This window comes from Macaca mulatta, chromosome 3, assembly GCF_049350105.2.
Source record: "Macaca mulatta isolate MMU2019108-1 chromosome 3, T2T-MMU8v2.0, whole genome shotgun sequence".
Lineage (NCBI taxonomy): Eukaryota > Metazoa > Chordata > Mammalia > Primates > Cercopithecidae > Macaca > Macaca mulatta.
Window position 1 is genome coordinate 173,776,023 of NC_133408.1, and position 25,209 is coordinate 173,801,231.

Below are 25,209 nucleotides of genomic sequence, written 5' to 3' on the forward strand. Positions count from 1 at the left end.
GTTTATAAGGAAAAAGAGGTTTAATGGACTCACAGTTCCACGTGGCTGGGGAGGCCTCACAATCATGGTGGAAGGCAGAAGGCATGTCTTAGATGGCAGCAGGTAAGACAGAATGAGAGCCAAGTGAAAGGGAAAACCCCTTAGAAAACCATCAGATCTCATGAGACTTATTCACTACCGCAGAGCATTGTGGGGGAAACTGCCCCCATGATTCAGTCATCTCCTACTGGGTCCTTCCCACCACATGTGGGAATTATGGGGGCTACAATTCAAGATGAGATTTGGGTGGGGACACAGCCAAACCATATCAAGGCCCTTCTGTGTTTGGGTGGTACCATGTGATTATTTGGCCAATAAGTTATGAGTAGAAGGGTGTCACTTCCCAACCAAAGCCATTTAATTACCTGTGTGAAACCCTCCAGAGCTCAGTGCCCCCTCTGTCACAATGACCAGCAATGTTCCAGATAGTGACCACTCACTCAGCTAGGGTTCCAGAGGGAGGAAGATGCAGACCAGAGCCCCAGCTGACCTGCAGTGGACACATGAGGTAAGTAAGAAATACATCTTTGTTGTTTAAAGCCATTGACATTTTGAGATTGTTTGTTATTGCAGCATAACCATTCCTATCCTGACTGATACACACAACAAAGAGGCTGATCATGGTGAGGAGAGCAGAAAGAGCAAGAGAATTTTAATGAGGGATGAAATTTTGACTTTAAAGAGAACTAGTTGAGTGGAGGATTGAGAATAAGAGCCAAATTTAGAGGCTGAAGGGGGAGAAAAGATATTGCTTTCCCAATAAGTCCTCAGTCGGTATATGTCTGTCCTAAAGATAGAAGCAACAAGTATGTGTTGTTCACTCAAGGAGTGTATTAGCCAGGGTTTTCCGGAGAAATAGAACCAATAGGATATATATATGTATCTTTAAGATATGTATATCCAACATATAAACAAAAAATATATAAATATATGTCTAACATATAAACAGAAAAAACTATTGTCTATAATTTTATATATATACATATATGTATATCTCAAACAATAAATGAAGAACAACAGATAATTCTTTTTTGTTCTTACCTTGTTAGAACTCAGCAGATACATGGAATCTTTGCACCCCTAGAATTACATATACAGATGATCCATGACTTACAATGTTTTGATGTAAAATTTTTTGGCTTTACAATGGTTCAAAAGCAATACTCATTCAGTAACACTCCTTCACTTACATCCTGTTAAACACATCGTAAGTTGAAGACCTGCATATATGTGTGTGTGTGTATAGAAGAGAGAGCAAAGCAAGACAGAGAGAGAGAGACGAGGAGACAGAATTATTATGGGAGTTGGCTCACATGATTATGGAGACTGAAAAGTTCCATAATCTGCCATCTGCAAGCTGAAGAATCAGGAAAGCTGGTGGTGTAATTCAGGCCAGGTCTGGAGGCCTGAAAACTAGTAGAGCCAGTGGTGTAACTCTCAGTTGGGGAGTTGAAAGTGGGGGACTGGTCTAAGTCTCAGAGTACAAAGGCTCAAGAACCAAGAGCTACAATGTTTACAGGCAGAAGAATATGGATGTCCCAACTCAAAGAAAGAGGGAAAGACTTGTCCCTGCTCCACCTTTTTATTCTAACAGGGCCTTCAACAAGTTGGATGATGCTTACCCACATTGGTAAGGACAGATCTTTACACAGCCTGCTGCTTCAAATGCTAAGCCCTTCCAGAAACACCCTCACAGACAGACCCAGAAATAATTTATTACCAGTGATCTGGGCATCCCTTAGCTCAGTCAAGTTGACATAAAAAACTAACCCTTGTTGCAGGATTCAGGAGGACAAGAGAGACCTCGGGTTGAAACAGGAGAATCTTTATTGAGTGCACTCAGGCCCAGCTGACTCATCTCCAAAAAACTGGACTTGGAACAGAGACTGCACTTGACTTTTATACACACTTCACAAAAGGGGGTGGGCTAGCTTGAAGCAAGCTCACAGCGTCATGAAAGCAGGGATACAGATGCAGGACAAAGACAGGATTGCACATGACTGTTGCCAGGCAACCTAGATATCCATTCCCTAGGTTTGTCTGGGAACGGACTTATCCTATAACCTTCATTCTGGTGCCCAGGCAGCTGTAGTTCAGGCCTACTCAGGCTTCTCATGACCTTCGTTGTACTTCTTAGGTAAAACAGAATTCTTTAAGTCACTCGTTACAGAGAACAGGAATCTATAAACTCATTCCATAAAGCAAAGGAAAATTTGTTTTTCTTCTCCTTATGTTGAAGGAGTGCTGGGAGAGTCTCCAGAGCACATTACATAATATTACCAAGACTTTTCCTGGGTCTGGGCTGTGCCTGTTGCTGCCTCTGGGGTAAGTCAGACTAATACAGGAAAACTTATTTCTCTTTCTTTTTAATTTATTTTTCTTTAATTTCCTGCCTCAACCATCACAACAAGCAACCCTGGATCCCCCTAGTTTATTTGTGTCTTTTGCTTTATCCACCTTTTTCCTTTATTTGAACTCCTATAGTATTAGTGAGCTCAAATACATAGGTCTTAATTCAGTGTCTCTGAGTATTCATAGGAAAGCCTCTATGTAAATCCAACAAACAGAATAAAACTATAATAGTTAACTATGTATAACATTATAATATTATAGATAGATATAAATCTGCTATCCATAATAATTAGCTGTTATCGAAGCTTAAAACCCCCTACAAGATGCCACACATCCCTGCTCCAAAATCCTGATGTCTAATTATCTCACTGGACCAGTCCCTTTTTCCTTAGGAACTTTCTATTTCAGTATCGTTTATTACCCATCCTCAGCAGTAAGTGTTTACCTTCTAACAATAAAGGCCCAATCACCAAAACATGAAAAAGATTCAGGAAAAGAATATATTTTTCTACCCTCCTCCCCAACAGCTTAGAGTTCCTTGTATTTCTCTGATATCCCAATGGATGTAAATGCTAATGGTTTTGAATGAGATTTGAAGTTGCAATCTTAAAATGAGGAAACATAACACTTAAATGCTGTTAACTCAGCTCGCTTTAAGAGACTAATAAAGCACAAGGTACTAGCCTCTTGGCAGTTAAAGAGCAATTCATCATCTATGATAACAGCAAACATTAAAGTGTTTTCATAGGGGATATAGAAATTCTTGCATCTTGCAGTTGTATTAACTGTCATCGTTTTCTTGTATTTTCATTTCCATATTTCCTGGATGCCCCTGAGGTGCTTACACACTGTTCCAGACCCTACAGAGTTCAGAAGGGAAGTAAGAGTAGTTACACCATTCGCCCCACATCCCACCCTCCATCGAGGACTGATCTAGGGCAATTTGACATTCCTGCTGTCCAAATTCCTGCAGTAAACATCAGTAGCCTTCTGCCATAAGCAGAGATGGAAGCAATGTGGCTCCTCCTCACAACTTTGCTAGCAGGTAGTATGCTACAAAATAAGCAGTCCACAGACAACATTCATTAGCAAGCGAGCACAAACATCGTCTTCCAGCCTGCTCAGGAAGCACTCTCTGTCCCTATTCTCTGTCCAGCACCTTATTGGAAAGTTTCCTCTGAGGCAAGCACAATGATGTTCTGTCAGCAGGATCAGACCCACCTTCTAGTTTTATCTAGAGACAGAGTTCTGCATGCGTTCTGGGTGCTTGAGGACCCAGAGTGCTGTTTCATAGCCGTCAGGTACTAGGTTTACTTATTTTTTTAATTCATTCACAAAAAGTTGCTAAAGCCCATAAAGTCTTACCAGCCCACCACGTCTTGAACAATTTCAGCACTCATTTCTTACCCCTTTTATGCTGATTAACCAACCCTCCAGTACTATTCCTGTTTAGATGGCAGTCCTTGAAAACTTTGCCACAGCCACTTCTGGGAAGTGTGTTCTGGAAGGAGGCGCCTGAGTCTGGTCTTTAAGGATGTCATTTCTCAGGGAGCTGCCCAGTTTGGGCTATCCTGTCCCTCCTTAATAAATGCCGTGCCCTTCAGATGCAGTGTCAGTTCCTCTGGTCCTCCACAATAGGACATCTACTAACCATGACTTTCCTAGTTATGGGCATGAGTTTGCACTGAGCCATCCACATGTCCTTGGAAACTTCAATGCAAATTTTCAAGGCAGGACCCAGGGTGCAGTCCTAGCCTGCCTCAGAGCACAAGGGATGCTAAACACATTCACCAGAAATACCCTCTTGCCCGCAAAACCTAACCCCTGATGCTAGTCCAAACAGGCTCCCTCTCCAAGGATACAGAGCCTTGGACTCTGATCACGCCAAGATCTAGAGTTCATCCAGCTTATGCTGTTAATAGCTGGGGCCGTGCTACCAGACCATAGCTTATTAACAATGTATAGCTGCAGCCCCTGACTTAGTTTAGCTATAAACATTCCTCACCTGCATGATTAGCTCCTTTCTTACTGATTAGAAAGCGTCATCCTGCCACAAAGCCTACCCTTTCTGAATGAATGGCTCTTCTACAGGCAGCCAAGTTCTCTAAAACACATCTCAAACCCAAATAAAAAAGAATCTACAACAGAAACAAAATTCCACTATTTTCTTTATGGAATGAGAAAAAAAAGAGCTTCAGAAGGTTTTTAAAAGTTCAGCTCCATGCTTACTGAAAGGACTAAAAGTAGTTGTGACTACAACTGGGGACTTGGAGAGATAAGGTTGGAGAATAATTCAGTGGCCAGTAGGAGATATTAATAAGTATATATTTTTTTATCTTGAGGGATCTGGTGTAACCACTAAGGAGTTTTAAGCAAGTAAGTAGTATTGGGTTTTGACTTTACAGATATCACCCTGGAAGATGGATAATGGATTGGAAGGCAGATGGCAGGAAGACTAGTCAGTGGTCAAGGAGAATGACGGTAGTGGCTTCAACTAGGGTGGTAGTAATACAGATGGAGGGAGGTGGACAGATTCAGGAAATACTTAAAAACACAATGGCCAGGTGCAGTGTCTCATGCCCATAATCCCATTCCTTTGGGAGGCCAAGACAGGATTGCTTGAGCCCAGCAGTTCCAGACCAGCCCAGGCAACGTAGCAAGACCCCATCTTTAAAAAAAAAAAAAAAAAATCTAAAAATTAGTCAGGCATGGTAGTACCCACCTATAGTCTCAGCTACTTGGGAAGCTGAGGCAGAAGGATTGCTTGAGTCCAGAAGTTCGAGGTTGAATTGAGCTACGATTGTAGGCTATTGCATTCCAGCCTGGGCAACAGAAATGAGACCCTGCCTTTAAAAAATTGTAAATACGTAAATAAAAGTGTGATTGCTCCCTCACCTCCTTTAGGTCTCTGCTTTAATTTTACCTTCTAAATGATTCCTTTCTTGACCACCTATTTAAAACAGCAGCCCTGGCTGGGCGTGGTGGCTCACGCCCGTAATCCTGGCACTTTGGGAGGCTGAGGCAGGTGAATCACCTGAGGTGAGGGGTTTGAGACCAGCCTGGCCAACATGGCAGAACCCCACCTCTACTAAAAATACAAAAATTAGCTGGGTTTATTGGCACATGCCTGCAATCCCAGCTACTCAGGAGACTGAGGTGGGAGAATCACTTGAGCCCAGGAGGTGGAAGTTGCAGTGAGCTGAGATTGCACCACTGCACTCCAGCCTGGGTGACAGAGCGAGACTCCATCTCAAAAAATTAAATAAATAAATAAATAAATAAATAAATAAATAAAACAGCAGCCCCTTCCCCACACCATATACTTTCTCTGCTTAATTTTTCTCCATGGTTTTTATTGCCATCTGACATTCTGTACAACTCAATCATTAATTTGATTATTGTTTGTCTTCCCCAACTAAAGTATGCACTCTTTGAGGGCAGAGGCTTTTATATCTTTTGTTCTCTGTGGCTCCAATACTTAGAACAATCCCTGGCACACAATAGATGGTCAATAAATATTTTTAGAATGAATGAATAGGTGAAAGATGACAGAATTGACAGGACATGATAATTGGTTGAATGGGAAGGGGTAAGAGGAAGTGGTAAAGGAGCAAAGGTAGGTTCCCCGGTTTCTAGCTAGGTTAACTGAGGGGATGGCCTGCTATTCAGTGAGATAAGGAACACCAGGCAGGATGGGGAGAAGCAGGTTTGGAGGTAAAGGGTTGGAGGTGAAGGAGGTGATAATAAACTTGAGGCACTTGTGGGCCGTGTACAGAAAGATGTAGAGGCTTTGGCCTGAAAGAATAGATTGTGCAGCCTTTGGAGTACTTATACATTAAAAAAAAATTGTTGTGAACCCACTTGGTTCCAGACCCTACAACAAGCATGTTGGATACACAGATGAGTAAACAGGTTGTTACCAGAAAGGGGTCCTGATCCAGGCCCCAAGAGAGGGTTTTCGGATCTCACACAAGAAAGAATTCAGGGAGAGTCCATAAAGTAAAGTGAAAGCAAGTTTATTAAGAAAGTAAAGGAATAAAAGAATGGCTACTCCATAGGCACAGCAGCCCTGAGGGCTGCTAGTTGACCATTTTTTTGGTTATTTCTTGATTATACGCTAAACAAGGAGTAGACTATTCATGAATTTTCTTGGAAAAGGTGGGCAATTCTGGGAACTGAGGGTTCCTCCCTTTTTTATACCATATAGGGTAACTTCCTGGTGTTGCCATGGCATTTGTAAACTGTCATGGCACTGATAGGAGTGTAGCAGTGAGGATGGCCTGAGGTCACTCACATGGCCATCTTGGTTTTGGTTGGTTTTAGCCAGCTTCTTTACTGCAACCTAGTTTTTATTGTTGTTGTTGTTGTTGTTTGATACTGAGTCTCGCTCTGTCACCAGGCTGAAGTGCAGTGGCGTGATCTCTGCTCACTGCAACCTCTGCCTCCCGGGTTCAAGTGATTCTCCTGCCTCATCCTCCAAAGTATCTGAGACTACAGGCACATGCCACCAGGCCCAGCTAATTTTTGTATTTTTAGTAGAGACGGGGTTTCACCATGTTGGCCAGGATGGTCTCAATCTCCTGGCCTCGTGATCCACCCGCCTCGGCCTCCCAAAGTGCAGGGATTATAGGCATGACCCACCACACCCAGCCTACTGCAACCTCTTTTATCAGCAAGTTCTTTATGACTTGTATCATGTGCTGACCTCCTATCTCATCCTGTGACTTAGAATGCCTTAACCGTCTGGGAATGCAGCCCCCTAGGTCTCAGCCTCATTTTACCCAGCTCATATTCAAGATGAAGTTGCTCTGGCAAAGGCCTCTGACAAGGTCATGCAAATGGATGACATTACATATAAAGTCACAGTTACCACACAGTTGATAACAGCCAGTGTTACTGAGGGGGCAGTAAGTAAGCACTCTCATAGACTTTGGAAGCAACTGGAAAAGGGTGGAATCTTTCTGGAATACAATTTGACAGTGTGTATCAAAAAGTTTAGAAATTTACATATCTGTGACTCAGCAATTTTCCTTCTAGATATATAAATTTGCTAGTCATAAGCACAAGATTTGCTATTCGCCAAGAGGACAAGGGAGGGTATGACCAGCTAGTGTACTAAGCAGACACCTAGGAGCCCCATTCAATGATGCACCAGCAGGACACCCTAAGAGAGGTTATATGGGCCCCATCTAGATGCAGCTGCAGAAATGTAAGGGTCTATCTCTGGTCCCTTGCTCATGTCTAAGGCAGACTCTCACAGAAGGGCAACTGGCTCCCTGTTCTCATTATTTGTCTCTGCAAAACAAACTAATCCAAGACTTAGTAGCTTAAAACAGTTATTGTATCTCATGATACTATGGGTCAGGAATTTGAGGGGTGATCAGCTGGGTGATTCTTCTGTTCCATATGGCACCAACTAGTCACCTGATGGTACTAAGCTGATACCTGGGCCAGTTTGGAACATCCAAGATGGCTTCATTCACAAGCCTGACACCTTGCTGGGAACAGCTCTCAGGCTGTAGTCTCAGAGCCTATCCATGTGATCTCTTCAGCAGGGTAGTTGAACTTCGTGACTCAAGGCTCTTAAAAAAACCAAAACAGATGTGACCAGTCCTTTTAAATGCTAGTCCTAAAATGAGCATAGCATCACTTTGACCATACTCTAAAGGTCAAAATGTAATAGGCCAGTCATAGATCCAACCTCTCAACATGAGGAATATCAATGAATTTGCAGCCATCTATAATCTGCCACACTGTCTGGTTCAGGATTTTCAAGGGGGCAAGGTCTGACGCATACATCCAAGTTGTTCTCCTTCTGCTCCTCTTACTGTGTGGGCCAATTTCTCTCTAGAAGTGTCTTGCAAAGTCAAAATCTCTCCACTTCCTTCTTCATAGGAAATGAGGCTTATTATAGCAAACAAAAAGGATCCCTTATGCTATCACTCTAATACCAAGGCTGTCTGGCTCCAGTGAGATGCTAAGCTGGCTCTCCCGAGAAGGCCATTTGCTGTGAAAGAGATGTAATCAGCCTGGAAACATGACTCATCCAAGGGTGTGGAGTTTCTACTGATCAGTTATCACACCGGTCACTGGCAATAACTGGCCATTCTGAAGGCAGCTCCTGCTAAGCCAGACGTGCAGACCTTGGTTATAATTCGGAATATTCTTGTGAAAGTCATTGAGACTTCCTTATTTCCCAATAGTGAAGAGACATAGCTCTTGCCAGTGTTACAGACAGTTTAAAATCTCTTAGGGCATCACGCAGTACACAAAAAGTGCCTGAGGGGTGGCCAAAAGTGAGAAGATAGCTACAAATTGGTGAGGCAACATCAAGGCAAGGAGAAGAGCGACTAGTGGCACTGGGAAACCTCGCTGAGAAAGCTGATCGGAGAGAAGGTCCCAAGAGGCTGGAAGATCCTCTCATCTCAGGCTGACATTAGGACTCCCCTTGGATTATCTTTGTATCAGTAGGGCCTCAGGAAGGTTTCTCTGAATGTGGATACCTTTCTACCTTGCAAGGCTGGCAGGTGGTTACAAAGGGCACAGGCTTTCCAAGTGCTCAAAGAGAGGACAGGTGGCTCATGCCTGTAATCCCAGCACTTTGGGAGGCCAAGGCGGGCAGATCACGAGGTCAGGAGATCGAGATCATCCTGGCTAACACAGTGAAACCCCATCTCTAATAAAACTACAAAAAACTAGCCAGGCGTGGCGGCGGGCACCTGTAGTCCCAGCTACGCAGAAGGCTGAGGCAGGAGAATGGCGTGAACCCGGGAGGCAGAGCTTGCAGTGAACCGAGATCGCGCCACTGCACTCTAGCCTGGGTGACAGGGCGAGACTCTGTCTCAATTAAAAAAAAAGAGGGAAAGGACAGAAACTTCTGGAAAAGCATTTGGTGCAGCTGTAAAAAATAAAAATAAAATAAAAAATAAAAATAAAAATTCACCAAAAGGACAGTCTTCCCATCCCCTTAATTCCATTGCTAAGCCTCTGTTAAAAGAAAAACTTCAGCCAAATTAAATTTAAAGGAGTTTAATTGAGCAATGAATGATTCACGAATTGTGCAGCCTTCAGAATCACAGCAGATTCAGAGAGACTACAGTGATGCCTGGTGGTCAGAACAAATTTATAGACAAAGAAAGGGAAGTGACATACAGAAATCGGAAGTAAGGCATAAAAACAGCTGGGTTGGTTACAGCTGGGCATTTGCCTTTTTTGAACACATTTTGAACACTCAGCAGTATATGAGTGGTTGAAGTATGGCTGCTGGGACTGGCCAAGACTCAGCTATTGTTACAGGTGCATACTCCTAAATGAGATTTTTAATCTTGTCTACCTATCCAGTTAGGTTACAGTTCATCCACAAGGACTCAAATATAGAAGTATGGAGTCCTTCTCAGACCATGTTTAGTTTGCTTTAATACCTCATAACTGTTCATTGCAGCTCTAGGTCAGGTTGAGAGGTTGGAAACTTCCAGAATGGTGAAGTAATAACCTTCCCAAAATCCACTCCTAAGAATACCTGGCCAAAATAATAATAATAATAATAATAATAATAATAATAATCAACTTTTTAAAAACTCTGCAATTAACCAAAGGCTTGCAAAAAATCCAAGGAATATTTATGCAAGAAAAACTGCTGAATCTTGGTAAGAATAGCAAAATGTTGTAACATGATAACTTGCACTATTCCTGTACTCCTCACTCCCACTCTGCAGAAACCTTGAAAACAGCAGCTCTGCAATTATGGAAGCTATGAATATGAGCAGCCTTACTGCCACCGGAGGTATAACCTGGGTTTAGAGCTCCCCCAAAAGCACATCTCCTTAGATTTGTCACTATTTTACCTGTCTTTCAGCTCCCTGGAAAAGCTCCATTCACAGGATGTTATTGCAATTATTTGATCTGATTCACAACTCATTGCTTGGGATCTGGGGAGTAGAACTTATCCCTAGGGTGTTTGTCAAAAACAACCAATAGCAATGATTTAACATGTGGCTGCCTGAGGCTGCAATACCAGTTGGGGCAAATGGGAGCCTGGCAAAACATTTAAAAGGAAGATCTTGGGAAGGGGATATTCACAGGGGGCTTTGAAAAGCTCCAGCATATCACAGGGGATCTGGAAGGCCATACACATGGCAGAGCTGTGTGTGCTCAGGAAAGACCTAAGTGGAACCTAACTTCTCACCTCTGGCTGACCTTGCAAGCAGGAAGTCATACCAGAGCATTGAAAGTGTGCGCCAACACATAGCTAACAGTACCCCTTGGCTAAGGTTAGAGACTTATTAGTTCAAAGAACTTAAGAAAACCTCTGTTCAATTATTAGCTGACCACTAAGTTAACTGAGTAGGACTTCAATCATAATAGGAAATACTTATTTACAGAATTTGTCCAGGAAAGTTACTAAACAAACAGTAAAAACAACAAAACAGCAACAACAAACCCTGGATACAGAGGGTACAGGTTCAGCATCCATAATATAAAAATCTGAAATTTGAAATGTTCCAAAATTTGAAAGTTGAGCACTGACATGATGCCATGAGTGGAAAATTCCACAGCTGACCTCATATGACAGGTCTCAGTCAGAACTTTGTTTCATGCACGAAATTATTAAAAGTATTATAAACAATTACTTTCAGGCTCTGTGCATAAAGTATGTAGGGGAGCAAACATAATTTCTTTTCCTTTCTTTTTTAAGTTCTTAATTGAGACACCCTCCTGAAAACAAAAGGAAGATTAACAGAAGAAAAACAAGTAGAAGTTTAGTAATGCATGCTGTACCCATTGCAGGGAAAGCCCTCAGTTCAAAAGTATTTCCCTCTCAAGGCAGTGGTACTGGGGCCTTGCTTAAATAGTATTGTTAACAAGAGAGGGGTCCTGATCCAGACCCCAAGAGAGGATTGTTGGATCTTGGGCAAGAGAAAGTTCAGGGCGAGTCCACAGTACAAAGCAAAAGCAAGTTTATTAAGAAAGTAGAGGAATAAAAGAATGGCTACTCCATAGACAACGCAGCCACAAGGACTGCTAGTTACCCATTTTTATGGTTATTTATTGATGATATGCTAAACAAGGGGTAGATTATTCATGCCTCCCCTTTTTAGACCATATAGGGGAACTTCCTGTTGTTGCCATGGCATTTGTAAACTGTTATGACACTGGTGGGAGTGTAGCAGTGAAGACAACCAGAAGTCACTCTTCATGGCCATCTTGGTTTTGGTGGATTTTAGCCGGATTCCTTACTGCAAACTGTTTTATCAACAAGGTCTTTATGACGTGTATCTTATTCTGACCTCCTATTTCATCCCGTGACTTAGAATGCCTTAACCATCTGGAAATGCATCCCAGTAGGTCTCAGCCTCATTTTGCCCAGCCCCTATCCAAGATTGATTTGGTCTGTTTCAAATGCCTCTGACATTTCCCCCCACCCCTTCTTTTAAAAGACAACCCTAATTTCAAGGTTTGCAGAGGAATGAAGACCTATCTTCTGTAACTTCTTCAGGCAGAATAGGGGCAATGATGTTCATGCCTAACTATTAGAGTCTCTTGTATTTGGGGTAGAGAACAGCTCAGTCAGAAAGCATTGGTATGATGAGGGCCATTCATAACTTTTGAGTTCCAACAAAAGGTGATATCTGGAATATTAATAAGTGTTCAATTTAAGAAAACATTGAGTAACCTCATCCTCATTCCTACACAAAGAGTACAACAGCAATATATTACACAAGAGTAAGGCAAAATAAGTAAAATTATCCCAAGTAAACTAAATTAGAAGGCTTTCCATGAACTGGGCAGCTGTTGGAACCAAGCTGATATGGGGTTGCTAGATGATTTCAATATGTGCCTAGAATTAGAATATTGATCCAGATTTTTACATTACCCATGCCTCTTGTTTCTTCTGAGCAGCAGCCAGAGATCATTGGTTGGTTCACAGGAATAAGCAGGATCAGTCTTAATTGCAGGAAATAAACTGATAAACAACTAATGAGACTAGAATTTAATAACAAGTGTACCATAGTTCTTGAAACATAATTTTTCTCTCTGCAGTTTCCCATTTTTATTAAGATAAATCATGGTAAGACTGATTTGTTTTATTTTACTTGGCCTGATTATTTGTATAAAGTGCAGCAAGAATAATTATTTTTCACATAAGCTGTCTTTAAATTGCCATTGATGGAACTCTGTTCCATAAAAGGAATCTTAGATAAGACTTTTTTAGAGCTGAGCCCTGCCATGGGTTTGTACCCTCAAATACCTGTAAGTTGAATAAATTCCTCTCCTCTTGAGGTTTCAAGATAACTTAGCTCTCCAGGCCTGATAGAAAGTGACATTCTTTACTTACGACATGTCAGGAACCCTGTACAGGGACTGTGTAGACAAGTTATGAAGCCAGTTTTCCCAAGGGACTTTTATTGGCCCTGTAAGTCAAATTTAATTCCTTAAAGGAAAACACACCATTCCAGTCAAAGCCTTGGTAAAATAACTAGTTTTTCCAATTGTGTCCTGTTACAAAAGAAAACAGATTCTTATTGCAAATAACTTATGCAAATAACTATATTGCCATAAATTAAGATTATTCACATGTAGTTTCCAAATTCTGGAGAAACAAGGTAGAGAGAAACAAATATGCTCCAAATTGGGTTCATAGGAGTATACTTTACCTAATTGATAAAAGCCATAAATAGCTTAAAATTTGTTTTCTTGACTTTGAAAAACAAAACAAGGCATCAGCAACGTTTTAAGCAAAAAGTTAAAAAGATTACTTTAGACTTCTTTTAGTTTACTCCATGCAGTTAATTTCTCTTCTGTTTGATATTCATGAACATTTCAGTTCTCCATGAGAGTTCTGAAAGTTGTTTCTTCTATTCTAATGTCACAATTTCCAAAGTTATCAGAAACCTGCATTTAAGAACACCTGTTAGAGTTCTATAGCTGACTATAAACCACCTTTTGAAGAGGATTAAAACAAGACAACAATTGTTTGTGGATGACAAAGTGTTTTGGGACAACAACAGCCAAAAACATGATTGAAAAAGAAGTTTGGTTACCTCTGTGGCATACAATGATTTTATGTAACAATTATAATTATTAATAACCTACAATAAGTTTTATTATATTTGTCAGTGCTTCTTGTATGATTTTACTATACCAAGCAAGGCAAATTTTACCTTTGCATTAGTGTACTGTTAAACCCAATTCTTAATAAAACCTTATACATAAATCTGTCCAATCTTAATCCATTTGACCATAAGATAAGATTTTCATAAATCTTGTATAACCCTTTACAAATTTTTATTAAGAGCAGATTATAAGCAGATTTTTGCTTTAAGAAAAACTTGTTGTTCTTTTATTCCACTGTTCAATTTATGGAAAAACTGAATGATACCCCTTTAACTTCAGCCAATATGTTCACACACAGAATCTCTTTTACAACTAATTTTTCACAAACCTTCCACAACTTGCTTAAATCTTCAGCTTTACCTTATCTAACTTAAAACAATCCTTTAACACTTTAGGCATAAAAAATCCACATTCCTATGACTTCTTATAATCTTTTACCAAAAACACATTTCACTTTCTTTACACACCTTGCACATAAAACTGTTTTTTAGTCTCAAATACATGTTACACTGTTAACTCTTAGCAACTCTTACTTCTGGTGAAAAGCCTGGTTAGTAAGCCATTTTAATTATGTACTAGTGTGGAGCCTAGGACCCAGACAGAAGTGCAGATAAGTCCTTACTCTTTTCAACATCTAACTTCACATGTCCCAAGCCTTACCTAGCTGTAAAGCAGGCAAGTTGTACAGTTAAGCATCACAGTAGTATTCTATGAAGCATTTAGGAGGCCTAATCACCTTTAAATTTTACATTTCTTGCATAAATTCCCTGTTATGGGAATTTCGTGACCTACACAGACTATCTACGACATACTTTGACTTTGTGACTTATCCTAAACATCCCTTTTTTTAAACAACCAGTTATTTCAGTTTAGGACAAGAATTTACCATATCAGATCCTTTCTTATATGAAGTCTCTTTTCTTTATAAACTTCTTTGCATAGCTATGGGGTATGGCTAATTCCACATGTCTCCAGGCCTTATCTAGAATCTAGTGCTTCAAAGTAGGTAGACTGAACAATTTTTAAAAGTCAAAGAAGCAGTTTATGACCTTAAAGCATTTAGTAAACTTAATATCTGACCTGCATAATTTAGACCAGATGTTTACATTTTGGAGGATATTTTTATTTTACCAATAATTTAAAAAACCATCTCTATTTTCCAAAGAGTATTAAAGTCACATGAAGTAAAAGGCATTACACTTTCTACTTTTTTGACAAAATATTTGATTTAAGCACTTATTTTTAAGCCAATTAATCAAAGCTCTTTCATATATAATCACACACACAACACATATAAATACACAGACAGACAGAAGATAAAGGACTCATTCTCTAAGCCAGGAATTGGACCCTGAACCCAGGCCACCATTGTGAAAGGAGAAAGCACAGCCACATGGTTACAAGGTCAAGCTCCCAAGGACATACTAGACAAGAAGGAAACCTCATCCAGTTTTTTTCAGGGACCTGCAGCAAAGTTTGTAGCTGACCAGTTTGTTGGGCCATTTTGAAAAGCCCTATCCTAAGGTACCCCTCTTTATGACAGAACTATCCTAAGGTACCCCTCTTTATGACAGAACAATACAGAAAAACACACAAAGTGCACCAGATTCACTACAGCTTAACACTAGTCTCTCAAATCCTTTTTCCATTAATCATAACTTTACAGAGGAGATAAATGTGATTTTTACCATTAATTCAACTGGTTAGCATAGAAAGAGAGAGAGAAAGAGAAAGAAAGCATTGCCTGAGGCAGGGTGGGGAAGGCGAAGAGCTCAGGGAGACCAGAGAAAGATCCACCCATTGCTCAAATGTTCAGGCAGCTGCTTGTTGGTCATGAAGGGATCTTTTCCAGCAGTTTCATCAGCTCTTAGGTTTTCCCTTTTAGGGAGGAAGACACTCCCCATGTCCCATGATCCTGTACATGCCTAATCCTGTCACCCACAGCCATCAGCAATGAGTGCAAGGTAGATTAATCCAAAGAGAACAGCAGTTAGCATCCCATAGTGCCAAACCCATCCTTAGCCAAAAGAGACTTTACCAAGAGGGGCCTCTAACCCACTTTGTCTTAGGAGAGACTCTAACTCCCCAAAGTTGAGCCTCTAACCCAATCCCATTCTTTACCCAGGTATATGCACCCCACTTACCCAAAGTCAGCCAAAATTGGTGCGAGCAGATGATTTTTAGTTGGGATTAGGGGTCTCTTCAGTATCATCCCTTCATGGTTGCCAGAAAGATGTTACAGGAAAGTGGTCCTGATGCAGACCTCAAGAGGGGGTTCCTGGATCTTGGGCAAGAAAAAATTCAGGGCGAGTCCACAGTGCAAAGCAAAAACAAGTTTGTTAAGAAAGTAGAGGAATAAAGGAATGGCTACTCCATAGATGGAGCAGCCACAAGGGCTGCTGGTTATCTATTTTTATGGTTATTTCTTGATGATATGTTAAACAAGGCTTGATTATTCATGCCTCCCCTTTTTAGACCATATAGGGGAACTTCCTGTCATTGCCATGGAATTTGTAAACTGTCATGGCACTGTTGAGAGTGTAGCAGTAAGAATGACCAAAGGTCACTCTTCATGGCTGTCTTGGTTTTAGTAGGTTTTAGTCGGCTTCTTTACTGCAACCTATTTTATCAACAAGGTCTTTATGACCTGTATCTTGTGCTGAACTTCTGTTTCATCTTGTGACTTAGAATGACTTAATCATCTAGGAATGCAGCCCAGTAGGTCCCAGCCTCATTTTACCCAGCCCTTATTCAAGATGGAGTTGCTCAGGTTCAATGCCTCTGACAGTATTTTCACAAAGACCCATAAATCTTATATAGTAACAAGACAAAGAAGGCTTCCAAAAGGCAGGAAAATGTGGAAAGGTAAATTTATGAGAAGAGTAAAGTCTGCTCTAGATGATCTAGCAGCACTGTTTCCGACTTCTGTTTCTCAGTTTATAAGCAAGCATTATAAAGGGGCCCATCTTTAGGTGGGAAAGGCAGAGAGCAGGGTCAGAGTGTGCCCCTGTGTTTAAACCTTTTATAAGACTTAACTAAAATCCCCAGTACTTTAGAGAGGAATATTTTTGTTTCCTTCAGCTGTATATGAAACACAAATGAATTTAATATTTAGACTTGGGTCCCATCCCCAATATATCTCATTGTATATATGCAAATAATCCAAAATAAATCCAAAATCCGAAACACCTTTGTTCTTAAGCATTTTGAATAAGGGTTATGTGACTTGGTCTGATTTCCAGAGTTACTACATTACATTATTTTAAATGTCCAGTTTTGAATTACTAGGTAAGGGGTTTCTTTTTGGGTTGATGAAAGTGTGCTGGAATTAGTGGTGATGCTTCCAGAACCTTGTGAATGTGCTAAAATCCACTGAATTATATGAACATTTTAAAAGGGTCAATATTATAAGACATATTTCAATTAAAAAATTTTAAAGAAAAAAAGTCCAGTTTTTAACAAAAAAACTTATGAGATGCACAGAGAAATCAGAAAAAGACGTACACAGGAAAAGATGAGTCAATAGAAATTGAGGAAATCCAGATACTGGACTCATTATACAGATACTTTTAATCATCCAATATGAATATTTTCAAAGAATTAAAGGAAATCATGTCTAAAGAGTTAAAGGACTGCATAATAATAGTATCTACTCAGCAAAAACCTTATAAGCCAGAAGAGACTTGGGGCCTATTTTCAGCATTCTCAAAGAAAAGAAATTCCAAACAAGAATTTCATATCCCACCAAACTAATCTTCATAAGCAAAGGAGAAATAAAATCTTTTCCAGACACAAAAATGCTAAGGGACTTCTTTACCACTATACTAGCCTTACAAGAGATCCTGAAGGGAGTTATATACATTGAAACCACCTGGCCAACATGGTGAAACCCCATCTCTACTAAAAATACAAATATTAGCCAGGTGTAGTGGTACACGCCTGTAATCCCAGCTACTTGGGAGGCTGAGGCAGGAGAATTGCTTGAACCCAGGAGGTGGACGTTGCAGTGAGTCAACATTGCACCACTGCACTCCGGCCTGGGTGACAGAGTGAGACTCCATCTCAAAAAATAAAAAAAAATAAAATAAATAAAATAAACCAAAGAACGATACCTACTGCCAGAAATACATACTTAAGTACATAGACTACAGACCCAATGGAGCAAAAACACAATAGAAATTACAAAGCAAAAAGCTAACAACTTCACTATAGGATCAAAACCTCACACATAAATATTAGCCTTGAATGTAAAAGGCATAGAGTCGCAAGTTGGATTAAAAAAACAAGACCCTTCCTTCCATGTGCTGTGTTTAAGAGACCCATCTCACACATAATGGTGCCCAACGGCTCAAAGTAAAGGATTGAGGAAAGATCTGCCATGCAAATGGAAAACAAAACAAAACAAAACAAAAAGCAGGGGGTCACTCTTCTTATAACAGATAAAACAGAGTTAAAACCAACAACAGAAATAAAGGACAAAGAAGGGCATTACATAATGATAATCCAATTCAACAAGAAGAGTTCATTATTCTAAATATATATGCACCCAACATTGAAGCACCCAGATTATTGAAACAAGTATTTCTAGATCTACAAAAAGATTTTAGACTGCCACACAATAATAGCGGGGGGCTTCAACAACCCACTAACAGCATTAGACAGGTCATCGAGGCAAAAAACTAACACAGAAATCCTGGACTTAAACTCAACACGTCACCAATTGGACCTATTAGATATATGCAGAATACTCTACTCATCAACCACAGAATATACATTTTTCTCATCTATATATGGAACATACTCCAAGATTGATCAGATGCTCATTCATAAAGCAAGTATCAATAAATTTTTAAAACTCGAAATTATACCAACCATACTCTCAGACTACAGTGGAATAAAAATAGAAATCAATACGAAGAAGACTCTTCAAAACCACATAATTACATGGAAATTTAATGACTTGCTCCTGAATGACTTTTGGGTAAACAACAAAATCAAGACAGAAATAAAATTATTTGAAATAAATGAAAACAGAGATGCGACATATCAAAATCTCTGGTATGCAGCAAAAGCAGTGTTAAGAGAAAAGTTTATAACACTGAATGTCTACCTCAAAAAGTTATAAAGATCTCAAATTAGCAATCTAACATCACACCCAGAGGAACTAGAAAAATAAGAGCAAATGAACCTCAGATCTAGCAGAAGAAAAGAAATAACTAAAATCAGAGCATAACTGAAAAAAATTGAGTCCCAAAAATCCATACAAAGAATCAACAAAACCAAAAGTTGATTATTTGAAAGGATGAACAAGATTAATAATCTGCTAGCTAGGTTAACAGAAAAGATCCAAATAAGCACAATCAGAAATGACAAAGATGACATTATAACTGATTCCACAGAGATACAAAAGTTCCTAAGAGACTATTATGAACACCTCTACACACACAGACTAGAAAATCTGAAGGAAATGGATAAATTCCTGGAAACACACAATCTCCTAAAACTGAATCAGGAAGAAATTGAAATACTGAGCAGACCCATATCGAGTTCTGAAATTGAATCAGCAATTTAAAAACTACCAACCAAAAAATGTCCCAGACTGGGTGGATTCATAGGCAAATTCTACCAGACATACAAACAAGAGCTGGTACCAATTCTGCTGACACTGTTTTAAAAAATCAAGGAGGAGAGACTCCTCCCTAACTCATTCTGTGAAGCCAGCATCAGTTTTGATAACAAAACCTGGCAAAGACACAACATAAAAGGAAAACTACAGGCCAAGATCCTTGATGAATATAGATGCAAAAATCCTCAAATGCCAATCATTAAATGCAAATCAATAAATGTGATTCACCACATAGACAGAATTAAAAACAAAAACCATATGATCATCTCAATAAATACAGAAAAAACTTTCAATAAAATCCAACATCCATTCATAATAAAAATCCTCAACAAACTAGGCATCAAAGGAACATATCTATGACAAACCTACAGCAAACATCATACTGAATGGGCAAAAGCTAAAACCATTTCTCTTGAGAAGGGGAACAAGACAAGGATACCTACTCTCACTACTCCTGTTCAAGATAGTACTAGAAGTCCAAGCCACAGCAATCAAGCAAGAGAAAGAAATAAAAGGCATCCAAATAGGAAAAGTTAAACTATCTCTCTTCGTGGATGATAGGATTCTATACCTTGAAAACCCTAAACACTCCACCGAAAGGCTCCTGGAACTAATACATTGACTTCAGCAAAGTTTCAGGCTACAAAATCAGTGTACAAAATCAAATACGTAATTTCTACACACCAACAATAATATTCAAGCTGAGAGCCAAATCAGAACACAATTCCATTTATAATAGCCACACCAAAAACAAAACACCAACAAAAAAATCCTAGGAATACATATAACCAAGAAGATGAAAGATCTCTACAAGGAGGACTACAAAACACTGCAAAAAAGAAATCATAGATGGCACAAACAAATGGGTAAATACTCCATGCTCATGGATTAGAAGAATCTATGTTATTTAAATGGCCATACTTTCCAAAGCAATCTACAGACTCAGTGCTATTCCTATCAAACTGCCAACTTCATTTTTCACAGATTTAGAAAAAACTATTCTAAAATTCGTATGGAACCATAAAAGAGCCCAAGTAGCCAAAACAATCCAAAGCAAAAAGAACAAAGCCAGAAGCATCACATTACCCAACTTCAAATCATACTATAAGGCTACGGTCATGAAAACTACATGATACTGGCTCAAAACCAAACACATACACCAATGAAACAGAATAGAGAACCCAGAAATAAAGCTACACACCTGCGGCCATCTAATCTTCTACAAAGTTGGCAAAAATAAGCAATGGGGAAAAGACTTTCTATTCAATAAATCTTGCTGGGATAACTTGATAGCCATATGTAGAGAAATGAAACTGGACCCCCATATTTCACCTTATAAAAAAATAACCCAAGAGGCATTAAAGTAAATGTAAGACCCCAAACTTTAAGAATCTTAGAAGAAAACCTAGGAAACACCATTTTGGACATGGACTCTGGGAAATAATGTATGACTAAGTCTTCAAAAGCAATTCCAATAAAAACAAAAAGTGACAAGTGTGACCTAATTAAAGAGTTTCTTCATAGAAAAAGAAACTATCAACAGAGTGAACAGACAACCCACAGAATGAGAGAAAATATTTGCAAACTATGCATCCAACAAAGGTCTAATTTCCAGAATTTATAAGGAACTTAAATAATTGAACGAACAAACAAAAAACATTGAAAAGTGGGCAAAAGACATGAACAGACACTTCTCAAAAGGAGACATACAAACAATATATGAAAAAATGTTCAACATCACTAATCATCAGAGAGGTGCAAATCAAAAGCACAATGAGTTTTAATAAAAGGAAGAACTTTACCTAGGAAGACTAGCCCACAATAGAATAAGACACATTTTAAAGTGGTGTGCTGCTTTTCACTTAAATACTTCAATCCAAGATAGAGGGCCATTTATCACAATGTTGAATGTGATTTTCTTCTCTACTGGGTAGGGGATTTTTTAGAAGACCTCTTGTATTAGTCAGGATTCTCTAAAGGGACAGAACTAATAGGATATAGGTGTATATATGAAGGGGAATTTATTAAGGTGTATTGACTCATACAATCACAAGGTATAAGTCCCACAATAGGCCATTTGCAAGCTGAGCAGGGAAGGGAGTCCATCCCAAAACCTCAGATGTCAGGAAGCCGACAGTGCAGCCTTCAGACCATGGCCAAAGGCCCAAGAACCCCTGACAAACCACTGGTGTAAGTCCAAGAGTCCAAAAACTGAAGAATTTGGAGTCTAATGTTCATGGGAAGGAAGTATTCAGCACGGGAGAAAGATGTAGGCTGGAAGACTCAGCAAATCAAGTCCTCCCACATCCTTCTGCCTGCTTTATTCTAGCCTCCCTGGCAGCTGATTAGATGGTGCCCACCCAGACTGAGGGTGGGTCTGCCTCTCCCATCCACTGACTCAAATGTTAATCTCCTTTTGTAACACCCTCACAGACACAACCAGGAACAATACCTTGCATCCTTCAATCCAGTCAAGTTGACACTCAATCTTAACCATCACAACTCTGTTTTCAAGTTGACTTATAACTTGACATCCACCACCACCACCATTTTTTTTACAGAAAAAATATGAAGTAGTATGGAATTATGATATATACACATTAAAAAGATAAAAATTTTAAAAAACAGAGATCAGAAACCACATGGAAGACTTAGGAGAGTAGCAACAATTAAAATTAAAAATTTGAGCTTATGGAAGTTCAAAGAAGAAAATTCAACTCCCAACCATTGGAGATGTTGATTTAGTACATCTGGAGTGGAACCGGGTAATATATTCTTTTTTTAAGCCTGTTATCTAATTCTGGTTAGAGATCGACTGTCTCAGACTGTCTCTCCCAGCCCTTGGTCATCTCCTCCATGATTTTGTCAGGGGCTAAACGTTACCCAATTTAAGGTAAGCTTAAGAGTATTCCTGTTACAGATAGAAGAAAAAAGTTCATGGGCAGCAGTTCCCAGAAGGTGGGTATGAAATGCCTAGCTCCCTTCCTAATGGAGAAAAGCAAATCTCACCATTCATTATTCACAGGGACTGCTTTGTAGTTCCATAAAGCAAAGTTGTTTTATCCTGCCTAACTTGGGAGGCATTCTCTTTGGTTCACTCTAATGGAAAATGGAAGAGAAAATGGTTTATCGACTATTCTTGCTGAGAGAAGCCTCTAAGTGACCCAAAACAAAAATCAACTAACCAATCCCAAGGCTTCCTACACATTGACTGGAAATCTACCCCCACAAGTTGACGTGGGAGGGAAACACCCAAGTTTCCAGAAAATCCCATTTATCCATAAGACCCTTCTCCTGGTTATTTCAGCCTCCCTAGGGATAGACACTAAGGTGTTATAGCTCTGGTCCATTGCACAAAGAGTTTTCCAGGGCCTGGAAGATGTTCATGGTGGCATCAACTGGCCACCTCAGTCATAAATGGTCCTGGAAATCCGACTTGGATCAGTACTGCCTTCTGATCAAAACTCAGATGATCAGATATCCAAGGTCCCTAATAACTACTGGATTCTCAGATTCCAGTGTGTGAGCATGAGACGATGAAGGCAAATGGGTAGAACCTGGCACACACACATCCCAAGCACTGTCACGAAAGGAGGATTCACACATACCAACATAAAGTCTCAGACTAAAGCCAAGAAATAGCACCTGATGTTCTTTTCAACTAAGACCCCTGCTTAATTCCAAACATATTCTTCAGGCTGGATGTCGGGCAGCTGAAGGGTGATCAGTCTTCTGCTGGAATTAAAGCCTGCTGTGATGTTAATGAAGAACCACCAGTGGGTTTGCTGGAAGGTAATTTAGATCTACATAATTATGACTTAATCCCTCACCCGGTGACATCAGAAAGGTCCTTACCCAAGTGCAAGCTGCATGATTTCATGCCACAAAGAGTACAGCTGTGTGACTCCTGTTCCCTTTTGTGAGTAGTGCTCACATCAGTCATGATAGCTTTATTAAATGGTGTAACCCGACCCAATTCTTGCACACGGAGTACTATCTCCTAATCAAAACTGCAAAATGTGACTGAGCAACCTGTGAAAAGAAAGCTAGGTCTGCATCTTAAATAGCAGATTAACTGCTCTGCGTGGGAAAGTTGCTGGGGTGGAGGGGTGGGGACAGCTGAGAACATCAGTACTTCAGGGGTGGCAGTTGGAGGTAGTGCCTCTCTAGCAGGTGGAAGTGAAGAAATCCTCACAGCTGTCTTCAGAACTCTACCTCTGGTTCTGGGGACAACTGTCATGGCAGGGACACACATTCAGCCAGTTCCCAGGGCCAACGAGAGCTCTTACTGAAGTGTTTATGCTTCTTGTCCTCCATCCTCCAAGGGAGATGAGACATGGGTGTGAGAAAGAGAAGCCCTTTAGAAAATAGCTTGGAGCCACGTCCAACACAGTGCCTGACTCAAATGCAAAGCCAGTGTTTTGTGCCATCACGTATGATAAAGATGTAAGAGTTTCTTAGGCCAGAGGCATTCAAGGAGGGATAGAGTTTATGTCAAGCTTGGGGTAAGGAGGTGGGAAAGGGTCAAGGTTGTTTCCAGAAGGAGACGGCGTTTGGGCTTCACCTAAAGGATGGTGTTATGAGCTGAACTGTGTCCTGAGCCAAAATGCGTATTTTAAGTCTTAACCCCCAGTACCTCAGAATGTGACCTTATTTGCAATTAGGGTTATTGTAGATGTAATTAGTTAAGATGAGGTCATACTGGAGTAAGGCGAGCCTCTAATCCCATAAGTGGTGTCCTTGTAAAAAGGGTGATGGGACTCAGGACATGCTACCGAAATTGTGGCACTTTGGCATTTGAGAAAACAGCAGAAGCAGGAAGGTCATTTTCACCGTCCCCCTCACCCTTTGTCCCTGAAGCAGGCCATAAAACCTAGGAAGGTCACTCTCTGACCTCCCTCGCTTCTCTCCTGGAGATGCTCATGTGACAGCTGTCCTGTCTTATACCTAGAGGGAAGGAAAGTCATACAGGGACACCAAGAAGGAGCTAGACAAACAGGCCTTCTAGCTCCCCCCAGTGTATTATCATTAGATGGTTCCCTTTGCTCCTCCCATCACACTTCTTTTTTTTTTTTTTTTTTTTTTTGAGATGGAGTTTTGCTCTTGTCGCCCAGGCTGGAGTGCAATGGAGCAATCTCAGCTCACCTCCACCTCCTGGATTCAAGTGATTCTCCTGCCTCAGTCTCCCAAGTAGCTGCGATTACAGGTGCCCGCCACAACACCCGGCTAATTTTTGTATTTTTAGTAGATACAGGGTTTCACCATGTTGGCCAGGCTGGTCTCGAACTTCTGACCTCAGGTGACCCACCCGCTTTGGCCTCCCAAAGTGCTGGGATTACAGGCATGAGCCACTGCACCCAGCCCTCCCATAACACTTCTGCACAGGTTTTCCTGGTTCTTTGGGTCTTTATTTATTTATTTATTTATTTATTGAGACGGAGCCTCACTCTGTCGCCCAGGCTGGAGTGCAGCGGTGCAATCTCTGCTCACTGCAAACTCCGCCTCCCAGGTTCAAGCGATTCTCCTGCCTCAGCCTCCTGAGTAGCTGGGATTACCACGCCCGGCTAATTTTTGTATTTTTAGTAGAGATGGGGTTTCACAATGTTGGTCAGGCTGGTCTCGAGCCCCTGACCTCGTGATCTGCCCGCCTCAGCCTCCCAAAGTGCTGGGATTACAGGCGTGAGCCTCTGTGCCCGGCTGGATTTTTATTTCTAAAGTCTTCCATGTCACATAAAACTTAAATAAACATATGCATTTTTCTTGCTGATATGTCTTTTGTTATAGTGGTCTCAGCCATGAACGTTGTTAATGGGTGAGGAAAATACCTTTTTCTCCCTACAGGGGGAAATTTGGAGACAGACACATACATGGGAAGATGCCGTGTGAAGTCTTGAGTTCTGCTGCCACAAGCCTAGGAACCATTAGAAGCCAGGAGAGAGGCCTAGAACAGCTCCTTCCCCAGCACCTTCCGAGGGAGCAAGGCTCTACCAACATACTGATTTTGAACTCCTCGCCTCCAGAACTGCGAGACAATATATTTCTGTTGTTTTAAGTCACCCAGCTTGTGGCACTTGGTT

At 40.5% G+C, this 25,209-nt stretch overlaps 1 long non-coding RNA gene across 2 annotated transcripts; it reads left to right on the forward strand.

The window, feature by feature from the left end:
* Positions 1–25,163, forward strand: LOC114677034 (uncharacterized). 2 transcript variants are annotated; one of them, XR_003728345.2, is made up of 5 exons: positions 1–102; positions 423–547; positions 2,279–2,364; positions 22,830–22,924; positions 24,974–25,163. It is a non-coding gene; the product is annotated as an uncharacterized LOC114677034 (long non-coding RNA). The 2 variants fall into 2 exon arrangements; XR_013415600.1 differs by lacking the exon at positions 1–102 and having other exon boundaries at positions 381–547.
* Positions 25,164–25,209: the final 46 nt, after the last annotated feature.